The sequence below is a fragment of the Salvelinus sp. IW2-2015 genome, unplaced genomic scaffold, assembly GCF_002910315.2.
Source record: "Salvelinus sp. IW2-2015 unplaced genomic scaffold, ASM291031v2 Un_scaffold1811, whole genome shotgun sequence".
Lineage (NCBI taxonomy): Eukaryota > Metazoa > Chordata > Actinopteri > Salmoniformes > Salmonidae > Salvelinus > Salvelinus sp. IW2-2015.
The window spans coordinates 88,260-103,259 of record NW_019943184.1 but is presented as its reverse complement, the minus strand read 5'-3'; the positions used below and the strand labels follow the sequence as shown (position 1 = coordinate 103,259).

Here is a 15,000-nt window from a genome sequence, read left to right as displayed (position 1 = left end):
GTGCATCCTGTTTCCATTTATCATCCTTGAGATGTTTCTACAACTTGATTGGAGTCCACCTGTGGTAAATTCAATTGATTGGACATGATTTGGAAAGGCACACACCTGTCTATATAAGGTCCCACAGGTGACAGTRCATGTCAGAGCAAAAACCAAGCCATGAGGTCAAAAACGGAAGAAGTTTGGAACCACCAAGACTCTTCCTAGAGCTGGCCGCCCGGCCAAACTGAGCAATCGGGGGAGAAGAGCCTTGGTCWGGGAGGTGACCAAGAACCCAATGGTTTCTCTGACAGAGCTCCAGAGATCCTCTGGAGATGGGAGAACCTTCCAGAAGCACAACTATCTCTGGAGAAGTCCACCAATCAGGCCTTTATGGTAGAGTAGCCAGACGGAAGCCACTCCTTATTAAATGGCACATGACAGCCCGCTTGGAGTTTGTCAAAAGGCACTTACAGGACTCTCAGACCATGAGAAACAAGATTCTCTGGTCTGATGAAACCAAGAGTGGGGATGTTTTTCAGCGGCAGAGACTGGGATGCTAGGTAGGATTGAGGCAAAGATGAACAGAGCAAAGTACAGAGAGATCCTTCAATGAAAACTTACTCCAGAAAGCACAGGACCACAGACTGGGGCGAAGGTTCACCTTCTAACAGGACAACGGCCCTAAGCACACAGCCAAGACAACGCAGGAGTGGCTTCGGGACAAGTCTCTGAATGTCCTTGAGTAGCCCAGCCAGAACCCGGACTTGAACCCAATCGAACATCTCTGGAGAGACCTGAAAATAGCTGTGCAGCGACGCTCCCCATCCAACCTGACAGAGCTTGAGAGGAKCTGCAGAGAAGAATGGGAGAAACTCCCCAAATACAGGTKTGCCAAGCTTGTAGCATCATACTCAAGAAGATTCAAGGCTGTAATCGCTGCCAAAGGTGCTTCAACAAAGTACTGAGTAAAGGGTCTGAATACTTACAGTACCAGTGAAAAGTTTGGACTCATTCAAGGGTTTCTCTATTTTTTTTWAAATATTTTTTTTACATTGTAGAATAATAGTGAAGACATCAAAACTATGAAATAACACATATGGAATCATGTAGTAACCAAAAAGGTGTTAAACAAATTAAAATATATTTTATCGTCTTCTGGTTCTGTATATAAATAACAAACATATTTCCACTATCCGGGATATCTGACAAAAATGTATTATTCTATTTTAATAGTGAAATGATTACAATCCCCCGTCCCTACTTTGGGTTTATGAGGGGGGAAAAAAGCTGATTTAAAACAATCTGTTGGAAAGTGCACAGCAGGAAGAGGATACTGGCACTGTATATAGACCCAGCCCTGTACCGCCAGGATCTGGGGCCTCCAGCAGGTTTAACAGGACTTAAGAGCTTCTGATCTGGTTTATATGTCCATTTAGTCAGGAGAGACGTAGGCTTTATCACAGCAGGCAACCAGCAGGTCATAATAATGTAGTCTACAGACCAGTCAGCTCAGAGAATATTAAGACGAGGTCTTTTCATGGCGATGTGGTTCCTACCAATCCGCTGTATATCAGAGGCGTAATACTGTGCCTTTTTGTGTCTGTGTTGTACACACTAGTATTCTGAAGTCATTGTGACCGTCTCCTCTCCCTCCCTGTATCAGCCGGGACAAGCTGTGGATCTGTATGGAGTACTGTGGAGGAGGATCTCTACAGGACATATATCACGGTGTGTTGTTATTCTGCTCATATCGCTCTCGTTTCTTTTCTTTTCTTTTTTCTTTTTAATCATTTAGCAGACGCTCTTATTCAGAGCCACTTACAGTAGCAAATTAGGGTTAAGTGGATTGCTCAAGGGCACATCTGCAGGTTTTTCACCTAGTCGGCTCGGGGATTTGAACCAGCGTGTCTTTGGTTACTGGCTCAACACTCTTAACCGCTCTCTCTCTCTCTCGCTGTCTCTCTCTCGCTGTCTCTCTCTCGCTGTCTCTCTCTGCTGTCTCTCTCTCGCTGCTCTCTCTCGTCTCGCTGGCCTCTCTCTCTCTCGCTGGCGTCTCTCTCTCCTCGCTGGCTTCCTCTCTCCGCTGGCTGTCTCTCTCTCGCTGTGTCTCTCTCTCGCTGGCTGTCTCTCTCTCGCTGGCTGTCTCTCTCTCCGCTGGCTTCTCTCTCTCGCTGGCTGTCTCTCTCTCGCTGGCTGTCTCTCTCTCGCGGCTGTCTCTCTCTCGCTGTCTCTCTCTGCTGTCTCTCTCTCGCTGTCTCTCTCTCGCTGTCTCTCTCTCGCTGTCTCTCTCTCGCTGTCTCGCTCTCTCTCTCCTCGCTCTCTCGCTCTCTCTCTCTCGCTGTCTCTCTCTCGCTCCTCTCTCGCTGTCTCTCTCTCGCTCTCTCTCTCGCTGTCTCTCTCGCTGTCTCTTGCTGTCTCTTGCTGTCTCTCGCTGTCTCTCTCGCTGTTCTCTCTCTCTCTCGCTGTCTCTCTCTCTCTCTCTCGCTGTCTCTCTCTCTCTCTCTCGCTGTCTCTCTCTCTCTCTCTCCTGTCTCTCTTTTCTCTCGCTGTCTTCTCTCGCTGTCTCGCTCTCGCTGTCTCTCTTCTGCTCTCTCTCGCCTCTCTCTCGCTCTCTCTCTCGCTGTCTCTCTCTCCTCTCTCTGTCTTCTCCGCTGTCTCTCTCTCTCTGCTGTCTCTCTCTCTCTCGCTGTCTCTCTCTCTCTCCTCTCGCTGTCTCTCTCTCGCTGTCTCTCTCTCCTCTCTCACGCTCTCTCGCTCTCACTCTCTCTCTCTCTCTCTCTCCCCCCCCCAGTTTGGAACTCTGTAGTGAGTGTTACAACCGAGGACAGACAATTTTTTTTACACGTTTCAGCACTCGCGGTTCCGTTCTGTTAGCTTGTGTGGTCTACCACTTCACGACTGTGCTGTGGTTGCTCCTTGACGTTTCCACTTCACAATAACGCATTTAATGTTGAATGGGGCAGCTCTAGCAGGGCAGACATTTGTCTAACGACTCTGTGACTTTCAACGGTGCCACGTTGGAAGTCACTGAGCTCTTCAGTAAGGCCATTCTACTGACAATGTTTTGTCTATGGAGATTGCATGGCTGTGTGCTCGGTCATTTTATACACCTGTTCTGCAACGGGTGTGGCTGAAAAAGCCGAATCAACTAATTTAAAGGGTGTCCACAGTACTTTTGGTATATACTGTGTATAATAAACTGTAGAAATGGCTTTTGGGGCAGCAGCAGAATAACCATCATGCTTTAATTTCCAGTGACGGGGCCTCTGTCAGAGCCGCAGATAGCCTACGTCTGCAGAGAGACCATACAGGTAATTACACCTTAGTTTCAACCCTTTAGGGCCAGTTTCCTGGACATAGATTCAGCCTACTCCTGCAGCCGTCTCAGAGTAGCTGTACTGATTTTAAGGATCAGAGTTTTTCCTTTCAGATCACAATGAATGAGGTTATATGGACAGGGAGGACCTGATCCTAGATCATAATGAATGAGGTTATATGGACAGGGAGGACCTGATCTTAGATCACAATGAATGAGGTTTAATGGACAGGGAGGACCTGATCTAGATCACAATGAATGAGGTTATATGGACAGGGAGGACCTGATCTTAGATCATAATGCATGAGGTTATATGGCAGGGAGGACCTGATCCTAGATCACAATGAATGAGGTTATATGGACAGGGAGGACCTGATCCTAGATCACAATGAATGAGGTTATATGGACAGGGAGGACCTGATCCTAGATCACAATGAATGAGGTTATATGGACAGGGAGGACCTGATCTTAGATCACAATGAATGAGGTTTAATGGACAGGGAGGACCTGATCTTAGATCACAATGAATGAGGTTATATGGACAGGAGGACCTGATCTTAGATCATAATGCATGAGGTATATGGACAGGGAGGACCTGATCCTAGATCACAATGAATGAGGTTATATGGACAGGGAGGACCTGATCCTAGATCACAATGAATGAGGTTATATGGACAGGGAGGACCTGATCCTAGATCACAATGAATGAGGTTATATGGACAGGGAGGACCTGATCCTAGATCAGTGCTCGATGCCTGATACATAAGAAATAGGCCTAGATTTAATCTAGATCCAGGAAACCAGCTCTAGTTAGACACTAATTTGTCTCTTTACTCTTCAGGATTGTCCCAACGTTGGCCATTTGCGCCCAGTCTCACGTGACTCTTTTTCCATTCATCAGGGTTTGGGATACCTACACAGCAAGGGGGAAGATGCACCGTGACATAAGGTATGGCCACCATACGCGTTCACATCTGTCTTCTTCAGACTGGCTCACGAAACGTCACTGCTAGTTCATAATGAGGGAAAGCGGAAGGCCTTGTCTGTCCGTTCTCACACCTTCCTCTTCGCTGCAGACAGAGGTGTGACTTACGTTGTAAGAACACAGTCTACAATCTTACCCCCTTGTGCCGATGCTGCAATTGAAAAAAAAAAAAAAATGTATTACCTTTTTATTTAACTCGGCAAGTCAGTTAAGAACAAATTCTTATTTTCAATGACGGCCTACCTGGGAACAGTGGGTTAACTGTCTTCTTCAGGGCAGAACGACAGATTTTTACCTTGTCAGCTCGGGGATTCGATCTTGCAAACCTTTCGGTTACTGGGCCAACGCTCTAACCACTCGGCTACATGAGAAGCATGGTGTCATATAAATCTCTGCAGAGTGAGTAGAAGTCACAGGAAGAACGAGTGGCTGGATAACTGGGGGGGTATGGCGTAGTGTACTGGGGCGTAATGGCGTAGTGTACTGGGGGGTATGGCGTAGTGTACTGGGGGGCGTGCGTAGTGTACTGGGGGGTATGGCGTAGTGTACTGGGGGGTATGGCGAGTTGTAACTGGGGGTATGGCGTATGTACTGGGGGTATGGCGTAGTGTACTGGGGGGTATGGCGTAGTGTATGGGGGGTATGGCGTAGTGTACTGGGGGGTAATGGCGTAGTGTACTGGGGGGGTATGGCGTAGTGTACTGGGGGTATGGCGTAGTGTACTGGGGTATGGCGTAGTGTACTGGGGGGTATGGCGTAGTGTACTGGGGGGGTATGGCGTTAGTGTAACTGGGGGGGTATGGCGTAGTGTACTGGGGGGGTATGGCGTAGTGTTACTGGGCGGTATGGCGTAGTGTACTGGGTTATGGCGTAGTGTACTGGGGGTATGCGTAGTGGTCTGGGGGGTATGGCGTAGTGTACTGGGGGGTATGCGTAGTGTACTGGGGGGTATGGCGTAGTGTACTGGGGGTTGGCGTAGTGTCTGGGGGGGTATGGCGTAGTGTACTGGGAGGTATGGCGTAGTGTACTGGGGGTATGGCGGCGAGTGTACTGGGGGTATGGCGTAGTGTACTGGGGGGTATGGCGTAGTGCTGGGGGTATGGCGTAGTGTACTGGGGGGCGTTAATGGCTAGTGTACTGGGGGGTATGGCGTAGTGTACTGGGGGTTGCATGTGAATGATTTTGTCAGACGGCACAGGCAGCATCTCTGTCATCAAATAAAACAAAATGTCATATTTTATTAATGTGAATAAATGATGGTTAATACCATCATGGGACGTGTATTAATTGTTTTATTCTGTGTAAACGGCATTCAACTCAAATAATCAAAACCGACATCAGAAACATTTTTTAATATTTTTTTTAAAACAAATCAAACGGAAGAAAACGGACTGAAACACAGAGGCGTTACCTGGGCTTATCCAATAAGAAACACACTTTTACAGGTGTGTTTCTGTGCCCTGCTGCCCACAAGCCTGTTCATAATAGCTGTTCTCTTGTGGTGTTAACAGAGGATCTCTCAGCTTTACCATCGTACACAGAGTCGTTTCCTGTTTCTGCTGTCTCTGTGCGCTCTCTCTCACACACACACACACACACACACACACACACACACACACAATTCAAAGGGCTTTATTGGCATGGGAAACAAATTTTTACATTGCCAAAGCAAGTAAACTTATCTGCTCTCTCTACCAATCTTTCTCGCCCTCTCTTTTGCTCTCTCCTTTCGCTCCATCTCTCCACTCTCCTCTCTCTTTCTCTCTGTGCTCTATCGCCCTCTTCTCCTCTCTCTCTCTGTGCTCTCTCGCCCTCTTCTCCTCTCTTTCTCTCTGTGCTTTCTCGCCCTCTCTTCTCTCTCTTTCTCTCTTTGATCTCTCTCGCCCTCTCTTCTCTCTCTCTCCTCTTTCTCTCACTGCAGAATGCAGCCAGACACAGCTGTCAATAAAATCCAACCCCGCCACCACAATACCAACTCCCTCACTATAGTGTTGCCCCACAGTCAAATTACAATACCTGCTAGCTACACGATTACAATCCCTTTATCGCAACCAGTCAAAGATGAAATAACACCACACATTTCCTCATTCCACAAAATCACTATCTTTGTTTTGATCAGCAATTCTAAGTTCTGTAGAGCGATGGAACTTTCCGGCTGAGAGACTAACGGTCTGTTGTTTTTGGCTTCTTTTCTTCAGGGTGCTAATATCCTCTTAACAGACAACGGGGATGTGAAACTGGGTGAGCTATTCATCCTGTTTGAAGACCTGTAAAGGTCGATCTCGTGACCCTCGGCTGTGTTCATGTGTTTTATATAATCTGAAAGGACCTGTCACTTGTTGTTCCAGCTGATTTTGGAGTAGCAGCCAAAATAACAGCCACCATTGCCAAGAGGAAGTCCTTCATCGGGACTCCTTACTGGTGAGTCTTTCTCTGAGACGGTCCTCTGTCGGGACTCCTTACTGGTGAGTCTTTCTCTGAGACGGTCCTCTGTCGGGACTCCAGCTGCCCCACTGCACTGCTTAAGCTGTAGGTGAGGAAACTATCTGTGTCACAGACAGTGCACCTTAAATCCACTCACGTTAGGACTACTTTACTGGGAGTTGTCAGTAATTTCTTCTGAGTACAACTAGATGCCTCCATTTTTCTAACGGCTGGCCACCGGTGGGACTACCTTGGCTTAGAATGGTGCAGTACTTATCTCGCCGACGGTCCTCTGTCGGGACTTGCCTTACTGGTGAGTCTTTCTCTGAGACGGCTCCGGCTGTCGGGACTGGCTGGTACTGGTCGAGCCTCTCTCTCATGACGACCGGTCCTCGTCGGGACTCCTTCATCGTCAGACCTCTTAGGGTACTCTAGGCACGGCCTGTTCTCGTGCCCCCAAAGTGGCTCCCTGTTCCCAAGGTTCTAAGAGTGAACTACTTTTATAGGGTGCCATTGTCGGGACCACATTTTTCTCCATCCACTCCCCCCACAGCGAGGCACGAATGTTGTCTAAATTCTACCTTTAGACATACGTCCACAGGAGGCAGCAAGTGAGAAGAATTAAACTACTCACAGGAGGCAGCAGTGTGAGAATATAGCTACCCACGAAGTGCGAGCAGTGTGAGAATTTAACTACTACCACAGGAAGCGCAGCAGTGTGAGAATACAACTACCCCACAGGAGGCACAGTGGTGAGTCATTTTTAACTACCCACGAGGCGGCAGTGTGAGAATAATAACTACCCCACAGGAGAGCAGCAGTGTGATATTTAACTTACCACAGGAAGCGTCCACGCAGGATGGTGGAAGCATAGATAATACGACTCCTGAAGAGCTGCAAAATCTCTGGAAGACCTATTTCAAAATCTAACGTGGACGGTGTAAGCAATCTGCCCCACACCCCTCCTGCGATCACAGGAGGTCTAAGCAGTGTGATAAGTCTTAACTACGCCGCACAGGAGAAGGATGACAACAGGCTTGGCTCACGACAACAAACCTATATGATCTACGTCCAACAGGTAGGCCAGTTCATGGCTCGTTTTAGCAAATTTAACTACTATGGACCAAAGCCACCTGTGTACGAACGAAGCAGCAGTGTGATACTCATATTAATACTACTCGTCTCCCACAGGGGAGGCACGCTAGTCGTGATATATTAACTACTCCAAAAAGGAGGGTCGTAATCGTGCAGTAAGTGATTATTCTCTAGCATATTCTCCCAGCGAAGCTTAGATGGATGGTTGTGAGGAATTTCATAGACTACCCTCGAGCAGAGGCAGCACGTCGGTGAGAGAGCGGACAAACTACCCACAGGAGTGCAATTCGCAAGGTCGTTGCCAAACCCTCATGGGTTAATACTCCACAGGAGGCAAAGCAGTTAGCTGATAAGTGGGGTGTATAAGCATCACATGCCACAGCTGAGGCCTATAGCAGTGTGAGAATTAACTACGCCCCCCACACACTGCGTAGAAAGCTCAGCAGTGTGAGAATATACTTACCGACCTATCACAGGAGGCATGTCTCAAGTGTGAGAATTTATACTACTCCCACAGGGTGGCGGCTAGATGGAAGTTGTATTTATATTAATGTCTTTGTTATTCCACAGGGTCTCCATGGATGGCCACGACCTATTTGAGGTAGCAAGTGGAGAATCTAAGATTTACAATGTCTCGTATCTATACTGTCCCAGAAGATGGCACAAGAGGTAAGGCACAGTGAGCAATGTATCAAGAGATCAATTGTTCTTGTTTCATCCTGTCAGATGGCGACGCAGAGTAAGCAGGGAAGATCGTAAAATAATCGTCTGTTATCTGTCCAGGGTGGCCCAGAGAGGTAGCAGCGTGGGAGAAAGAAACGGAGGTTATCAGAACCAGCCTGGCTGTGACATCTGGGCCGTGGGCAATCCACCTCCTTATCGAACTGGCCGAGCTGCAGCCCCCAGTGTCTTGACTCTGCCCCCAATTGAGCGTACTGTGTTCTTGATTCCACTTCCTCATTTATCAGACCAACTCCCACACAGGGCTGACTGACCCATCCACATTGCGCATTCTCTTCACAATATAGTCCTGTCTGCTCACTCCTACTCACCAGCAATCAGTCGCTAACGTTTTCTCGCCTCCCAGCTACCTTTCCTACACCACCACTAGCCAGACATCTGTATTTTCAGTGCTGTTTCTGCTCCACCGCTCTCCTAACACATCAGCCAATCAGTGCTGTTTTCCTGCCCTCCACTTCCTAACACATCAGCTCGCCAATCAGTGCTGTTTCTGCTCCACCTTCTCCTAACACATCAGGCCAACTCCAGTGCTGTTTCTGCTCCCTTCCTAACCACATCAGCCAATCCAATGCTGTTTCTGCTCCACATCCTCATCACCCTTGGAGGTGTTGGCAGAAAGCGGATGTTGCCAAGGGATACAGTGTTTCCCCCTGAAGACAAGCGGAAGAGGAGACTCGGTCTTAGGCGTCTCTTTTACGTCTGTTTCCGTTCATTTCTTCCTCATATCAGCCAATGAGTGCTGCTCCTGTCCTCCACTTCCATACACAGTCATCCACCAATCAACTGCTGTATCTGCCCCAATTCCCTCACCCATCTAATATACAGTTTCTGTGCCAGAATTTATCCACTTCCTGTTTTTTTGTATCTGATAATGTTCCTGCTGTTCTCTGATCTGCATTCAGTTAACATTACAGGGGGTCGAGTTTCCCCAAAATGTTGTAGACATTAAGATCGCTAATGCCTACCGTTGGCCCTCAAGACGATCTTTAATGTAGGAAGTTTTTTTTGGGGAAACTCACCCCGGGGACAATTGTCTGCAAGTCTCAGAACACTGGTGGTGAAGTAACGAGAATGGTTATAATAACCGATTTGATGTGTTGTATCCAGGGCCTTGTTTCTCATGTCAAAGAGCAGCTTTCAACTCCCAAGCTGAAAGATAAAGTTAAATGGTGAGTACAGTACACCTGTGGACCTGGAACAAATACCCCTAATGCCCCCCCACCCCTCACTGCAGTCCAGTAAACAGTTTTCCTCCCCCCCCCTCCAGGTCCACAGCCTTCATAACTTTGTGAAAGTCTCTCCTGACCAAAAGAACCAAAGAAGAGACCGACAGCAGAGAAGCCTCTTATCGGTAACAAGAACTGACACATCCTCATTTGAAATGCTTCTTGGTTAGAGGAATAGGGTCGGTGGGGGAAACCAGCTTTAGACAGTCTCATTCAATCAAGTTGGTTAATAATTACAATGTTCTGGATCATTCGAGTTGACAAGATCTTCCTCTGAGATGTACACAAGGTAGTTATTAGTGAAAGGAAAGTGTTCCTCTCTTTGTTTCTCGTGGTTCTGGACTGGTCAGAGTTAATCCTAGTTAATAGTTTGCGATTCTAAAAGCTGCTATTCCAGAGCATTAGTTGTGCAGGCATCTTGTATTATTGTCACAAGATCAACTAATAAAGCTTGTCTGTCCCCCTTTGTCTGCTGTCTGTCCCCCGTGCTGTGTCTCCCCCCCGTCTGTCTCTCTCTCCCCCCCGTCTGTCGTCTCTCTCCCCTCCGTCTGTCTCTCTCTCTCCCCCGTCTGTCTCTCTCTCCCCCCCGTCTGTCTCTCTCTCCCCCCGCTTCTCTCTCTCTCCACTCCCGTGCTGTGTCTCTCCCCCTCGTCTTCCTCTCTCCTCCCCCGTTGTCTCTTCTCTCCCCCCCGTCTGTGCCTCTCTCCCCCCCCCGTCTTCTCTCTCTCCCCCCGTACTGTCTTCTCTCTCCCCCATGGTCCCCTCGTCTGTCCTCCTCTCTCCCCCCCGTTCTTGTCTCTCTCTCTCCCCCCCCGTTGTCTCTCTCTCTCCCCCCCGTCTGTCTCTTCTCTCTCCCCCCCGTCTGTCTCTCTCTCTCCCCCCCGTCTGCTTTCTGCTCCTCTCCCCCCCCGTCTGTCTCTCTCTCCCGCCCCGCCTGTCTCTCTCTCTCCCCCGCGTCTGTGTTGCAGCATTGGTTATAGATCAGACAGGGTGACCAGGAGGTACTTGTGAGCTGCTGTGGACAATGATGAGATAACCCACGACACGCACCAACAACTTCCTTGAGGTGGAATGACGATGACCTGGAGGCTTAAATAACCACAGGCCCTGTCTGTTGTCTGGGACTAAAACTAAATACAGCCCTGTCTGGTCTGTCTGGGGCTAAAACTAATACAGCCTGTCTGTCTGTCTGCGACTAAAAACTAATTACAGCCCTGTCTTGTCTGTCCTGGGGCTAAAACTAAATACAGCCTGTCTGTCTGTCTGGGACCTAAAACAACCACAGCCGTTCTGTCTGGGAACAAAACCTACCCACAGCCCTGTCTGGTCTGTCTGTCTGGGGCTAGTAAACTAACCCACAGCCGCCTGGGTCCGTTTGACTGTCTGGGGCTAAACTAACCACAAGCCCTGTTGTCTGTCTTGGGGCTAAAACTAACCACAGCCCATGTCTGTTGTCTGGGGCTAAAACTAACCACAGGCCCCTCAGGTCTGTCTGTCTGTCTGTCCTGGGGCTAAAACCTACCACATGCCTGTCTGTCTTCTGTCTGTCTATGGCTAAAAATAACCAACGCCCTGTCTGTCTGTTGGGACTAAAATAACCACAGCCTGTCCTGTCTGTCTGTCTGGGGGCTAAAACTACCCACACAGCTTGTCTGTCTGTCTGGGCAAAACTAACCCACAGCTCGTCTGTCTGTCTGTAGGCTAAAAACTAACCACAGCCCTGTTCCTGTCTGTCTGTGGCTAAAACTAACAAAGCCCTGTCTGTCTGTCTGTCCTGTCTGGTGGGGCTAAAACTAACCAAGCCCTGTCTGTCTGTCTGTCTTCTGGTGGGGCTAAACTACCGGTGCTGTCTGGGGGCTAAAACTAACCACAGCCCTGGTTGTCTGGGTGGGGCTAAAACTAACTACCACGCCTGTACTGGTACTGTCCTGGGGCTAACACAACTACACATAAGCCTTGTCCTGTCTGGTCTGTGGCTAAACTAACCATAGCCCTGTCTGTTCTGTCTGGGACTAAAACTAACATACGCCCTGTCTGTCTGGTCTGGGACTAAAACTAACAAAGCCCTGTCGTCTGTCTGGGACTAAAATAACCACGCCCTGTCTGTCTGTCTGGGATAAAATAACCACAGCCTGTCTGTCTGTCTGTCTGGGACTAAAACTAACCACAGCCCTGTCGTTGTCGGTCTGGGGGCTAAAAACTCACACACAGCCCTGTCTATCTGTCTGTCTGGGGCTAAAACTACCCACAGCCCTGTCTATCTGTCTGTCTGGGACTAAAACTAAGCAAAACAGCCCTGTCTGTCTGCGTCTGTCTGGGCTAAATGGCTCCCTATTCCCATAACAGTGCATCCCTATAATAATCTTTCTCACCTTTATGACAATTGTTTACTCTTGTGGTGTCGTTATGTATTACTTTCAGGAAACTATTCAGACCCTTTCCCTTTTTACACATTTTGTTAAGTTACATCCTGTTTCTAAAATAATATTTTTTTTAAATGCCCAGCAATCTATAAACACAATACTCATAATAACAAAGGTGAAACCAGGTTTTTAGAATTGTTTTCAAATTCATAATTTTTTATTTGCATAAAGTATTCAGACTTTTGCTATGAGACTAGAAATTGAGTGGCAGAGACTGGGAAACTAGTCAGGACCGAGGGAAAGATTAACAGAGAAAAAGTTCAGAGATCTTGAAGAAACCTGCTCCAGAGCGCTCAGGACCTCAGATTGGGGAGAAGGTTCACCTTCCACAAGGACACCGACCCCTAAGCAACACAGCCAAGACAACGCAGGAGTGGCTTGGGCAAGTCTCTGAATGTCCTTGAGTGGTCCAGCCAGAGCCCGGACTTGAACCCAATCGAACATCTCTCGGAGAGTTCCTGAAAATAACTTTTCAGCGTCACTCCCCATCCAACCTGACAGAGCTTGAAGGCTCTGCAGAGAAGAATGGGGAAATACTCCCCAAATACAGTGTGCCAAGCTTGTAAGCGTCATACCCAAGAAGACTTGAGGCTGTAATCACTGCAAATGTGCTTCAAACAAAGTACTAGAGTAAAGGGTTGAATACTTAAATGTGAATGTGATAGTTTGTTATATTTCTAAAAAACCTTTTGCTTTGACATTATGGGTTATTGTTTGTCGATTGATGAGGGAAAACATCCATTTTATTGAAGGCTTGAATGTAACAAAATGTGGAAAAAGTCAAGGGGTCTGAATAGTTTACGGAATACACTGTGTATATTCTTTCACTTTGAAACGTATCTAATTTTGATGTCTGTCTAACTCTCTTTCTCCCCCTTTCTTACCTTGTCCTCTACTCTTCCTTATCTTCTCCCCCTATTTCTCCCCCTCCCTCCCCCCTCCTCAGTCATCTTTCAGAGTGAGACACACCATCCGTTCCATCAACAAACACCCCAGACCAGAGAGAACTCACTCAGGAGATCAGCTGTAAGTAACAACAGCCACTCTCCTCTCTTCCCCTCTTTCCTCTCCTCCTCTGGTCCTCTCCTCTATTCTCCTTTCTCCTCCTATCCTCTTCTCTTCCCATCTTTCCTCCTCCAGTCCTCTTCTCCTCTTCTGGTCTTCTTCTCCTCCTCCTCTGGTCCTCTTCTTTTCTGGTCTTCTCCTCCTCTGGTCCTCTTCTTCTCCTCCAGTCCTCTTCTCCTCTTCTGGTCCTCTCCTCCTCCTCCTCCTACATTAAAATAACAAGAAAACGGTGGTCTGGTTTGCTTAATGTCTTATGGCTGGGGGCAGTATTGAGTACCTTGGATGAATAAGGTGCCCAGAGTAAACTGACTGCTACTCAGTCCCAAAAGCTAAGATATGCATATTATTAGTGGATTTGGATAGAAGACACTCTGAAGTTTATAGAACTGTTTGAATGATGTCTGTGAGTATAACAGAACTCAGATGTCAGGCAAAAACCTGAGAAAAATCCAACCAGGAAGTGGGAAATCTGAGGTTTGTAGGTTTGCCAATACAATATACAGTGTCTTTGGGGTCAGATTGCACTTCCTAAGGCTTCCACTAGATGTCAACAGTCTTTAGAACCTTGTTTGATGCTTCTACTGTGAAGAATGAGGGAAGGAGAGCTCTTTGAGTCAGGTGTCTGGCATGAGCTGATCACGCGCACTCCCGTGAGAGCGACCTGCGTTCCATCGCATTTCTACAGACAAAGGAATTCTCCGGTTGAAACAGTATTGACGATTTATGTTAACATCCTAAAGATTGGTCTATACATCGTTTGACATGTTTCTACGAACTGTAATGGAATTTACAGTTCTGACCTGCGCGTCATCAATTTGGATTTTGTAACTAAACGCGTGAACAAAAAGGAGATATTTGGACATACATTATGGACGTTATCGAACAAAACAAACATTTATTGTTGAACTGGGATTCCTGGGAGTGCATTCTAATGAAGATCATCAAAGGTAAGTGAATATTTATAATACTATTTCTGACTTCTGTTGACTCCACAACACGGTGGATATCTTCATGGTTTGTTTGGTCTCAGGGCGCTGTACTCATATTATTGCATGGTGTGCTTTTTCCGTAAAGTTTTTTTGAAATCTGACACAGCGGTTGCATTAAGGAGAAGTATATCTTTTAATATAAGGAATTTGAAATGACTTAAGTATATTTAAAACCAAATACTTTTAGACTTTTACTCAAGTAGTATTTTACTGGGTGACTTTCACTTTCACTTGAGTCATTTTCTATTAAAGGGATCTTTACTTTAACTCAAGTATGAAAACTGGGTACTTTTTCCACCACTGGTTCTATGCAAAATACATATTCCTCTCGAGGTGCGTTCAAGTTGCGAGAGCCGTAGAGAGCCGTAGAGAGCCGTAGAGAGCCGTAGAGAGCCAAACGTATTCTGACAAGCAGTCGATGCACAACAATACTAAATGCAATCGCGGTAAAAACCCTTTTGAAAGCAGTTGTGGCCTTTTGTTAAAACGTTTTTTTTTTAAAGACTGGCATCCCAACTTTCCACTGCTGCCACGTTTACAGTATTTCTCTACAGTAATTGTCTAATTGTTTTACAAATGCATCTTTACAACCAGAGTTTCAAGCTTGGTTTAGGTGCAACAGAGCTTTTTAAGGGGCAACAGAGCCCAGGCAACGGGGCGCCTTACAGGGGGCGACAGGGCGCCTTACGGGGGGCCACAGGGCGCCTTACGGGGGGCCACGGGGCGCCTTACGGGGGGCCACGGGGCGCCTTAC

The 15,000-nt window shown here is 47.4% G+C and overlaps 1 pseudogene; it reads left to right on the top strand.

Annotated features, from left to right (window-relative positions):
* Window positions 1-15,000, top strand: part of LOC112072063 (mitogen-activated protein kinase kinase kinase kinase 5-like) — an 80,170-nt pseudogene that overhangs the window by 16,664 nt on the left and 48,506 nt on the right.